The sequence below is a fragment of the Oncorhynchus clarkii genome, chromosome 12 (assembly GCF_045791955.1).
Source record: "Oncorhynchus clarkii lewisi isolate Uvic-CL-2024 chromosome 12, UVic_Ocla_1.0, whole genome shotgun sequence".
In the NCBI taxonomy this organism is placed as follows: domain Eukaryota; kingdom Metazoa; phylum Chordata; class Actinopteri; order Salmoniformes; family Salmonidae; genus Oncorhynchus; species Oncorhynchus clarkii.
Genome location: NC_092158.1, coordinates 71,640,869 through 71,643,712, shown reverse-complemented (window position 1 = coordinate 71,643,712; position 2,844 = coordinate 71,640,869).

Genomic DNA, 2,844 nt, shown 5'->3' with positions numbered 1-2,844 from the left:
GAGAGAGAGATGGAAAGAGAGGGAGAGAGAGATGGAGAGAGAGAGATGGAGAGAGAGAGGGAGATGGATAGAGAGAGAGAGGGGGGGTGGGGGGGGGGGGGGGGGGGGGGGGTGGGAGGTTTTTATGGCGAGGCAGATTTTCGGTTTCAGTGTCTGAGGCTTCACTGGATGTCATTAGCTACATATTCACTGATACATACAAGCATTATGGTAATATTTACTCAACATGGCGGGCTGACAGCTTGCTTTAGAATTAAATTGATTGGGTGAGTGAGTGACTTGGCTTCTTAGCATTGTGTGTATGTGTATGTGTGGGTGTGTGTGCGTGCATGTGTGTGTGTGTGTGTGCGCGTGTGTGCGTGAATGTGTGTGTTGGTGTATTTGAGTGTTTGCATCAGAGCATGCGCTGTGCCATTGCTACATTGTTGTTTTTCTGTTAATCTGTGCTACAGCCAATGACAGATATTTTACTCAGCAGACAATGAGATTGCATTACGTAGGGAGGGGAGCCTCTGTAGAGACGATGATAAGAACAAACAGCTTGTAAATGAAATCTATGCTATGTTTGTCTATCTAATTTTATCTTTTTGAATTGTTGAATACATTTAAATAATAAATGGAGTTTTCGGAGTCACTTGTCTCAAGATAATTATTTTACCCCAAATACTCTTATTGTGTTGAACTATTTAGAGTGCAGACAGCATGGTTGTGAGGCCGGTTGGATGTAGTGCCAAATTCTCTAAAACAACGTTGGAGGCGGCTTATGGTAGAGAAATTAACTATAAATGATCTGGCAACAGCTCTGGTGGACATTCCTGCAGTCAGCATCCCAATTGCACGCACCCTCAAAACTTGAGACATCTGTAGCATTATGTTCTGTGACAAAACTGCACAGGTTTATTGTCACCTGCACAAGGTGCACCTGTGTAATGATCATGCTGTTTAATCAGCTTCTTGATATGCCACACCTGTCAGATGGATGGATTATCTTGGCAAAGGAGAAATGCTGACTAACAGGGATGTAAACAAATTTGTGCACAACATTTGAGAGAAATAAACTTTTTGTGTGAACGGAACATTTCTGGGATCTTTTATTTCAGCTCATGAAACGTGGGACCAACACTTTACATGTTGCGTTCATATTTTTGTTCAGTATCGTTTAAACTTTCACAAAAAATGATAATCCAATAATCCAAAATAATAATCCATGCATACATTTTACATATAGGTGACCCCTGGGAATCGAACCCACAATCTTGGCATTGCAAGCGCCATGCTCTACCAACCGAGCACCAGAGAACCAATTGTCTGTTTAAGCAAACATGAAACAGATCCTGTTATAAATGCCTTCTCCTCTCTCTCTCTCCTTCATATCAGTCTAACCAGAGATTATTTGGAATGATAGGTATCAGGGAGGCAAGGAGGGGGGTAGGAAGGGTGCACCCCTCCCAATATCCTCCACTCCTCTCCTGTGGAGAAGCTATGGATCTGAAAAGGTGGGCTGCAAGATAAAGTCCATCTGACTCCAGCGAAGTCCGCCAGCACAGCAGTGGAATAAATCTACTTAATATAATGCTCATTTTAAAAGCAAATGACTCCTGAAGGTACACACAGTCTGAGATCTCAGCCTATACTCACAGATACTCATCAAGAGTGGAACCATTTATCCACCGAAGAAGGCTAGAGGGGGAGTCAGAGAGAGAGAGGGAGAGAGAGAGAGAGAGAGAAGAGGATGGAGAGACTGAGAGGGAGAGAGAGAAGATGATGGAGAGACTGAGAGGGAGAGAGAGAAGATGATGGAGAGACTGAGAGGGAGAGAGAGAAGATGATGGAGAGACTGAGAGGGAGAGAGAGAAGATGATGGAGAGACTGAGGGAGAGAGAGAAGATGATGGAGAGACTGAGAGGGAGAGGGAGAAGATGATGGAGAGACTGAGAGGGAGAGAGAGAAGATGATGGAGAGACTGAGAGGGAGAGAGAGAAGATGATGGAGAGACTGAGAGGGAGAGAGAGTAGGAGCAGAAGGTGTTGTGACAGAGACAAATGTAGAGGAGAGGGGAAGAATGAAAGACGGAGAGAAAAGGCAGAGGGGGATGAGGAAGACATGAAAAGGGGGAGGAGGATGGGAGGGAGAGAGATAAAGAGAGGACTAGACAGAAGTATAGGGATGGGGAGACTAATATAGATTGGTTCTGAACAGAGAGAGGGAAGTGGATCGCTTTTTAGGAGTAGAGTGGGAGGGGTGGACCATCCTTAGACCAGGACGGAATGGGATTTGACACTGGTAGGCAGAAATGTTGGTCTGCTCTGGTTCTTGGGAAGGCCATCACCGCCTCTACACTACATGCTTCTAATTAATAATAACAGTGGTGCTAAAACATAACCACAGCTATGGGAGAAAAGTCAACCAAAATTCCTATCAAAATCCTATTCTAATCTGCAGCTCCCTCCCTCTCTGTATATAACCTGCTTAGAGTACACTCACCCTCTATGGCTCTTATTTTCTCTTCTCTCCCTTTTTCTCAGCTGTACCAGTCTTTCATTTGTTCTGACAAACACACGGGTCAGAGAAACACCCAGCTGTTATGGAAGCATCCACAAGCCCCCAACCCACCCTCCAGACTCCCAAAGTCCCCCAACCCACAGCCACCCAGCCCAGCCCAGTCAGCACGGCTCTGTCTGCTCCTGCCTCCGTACATGATTCCCTTTGTCACTTTAGGCCACAGCCGAGGAAGAAGCCTTTTCCAGTTTTCCCTGATGGGCTGAGGCCGCCAACACAGGTGTACTATACAGTCAGTCCCCTTTACACGAGAGAGAGAGAGAGAGAGAGAGAGAGAGAGAGAGA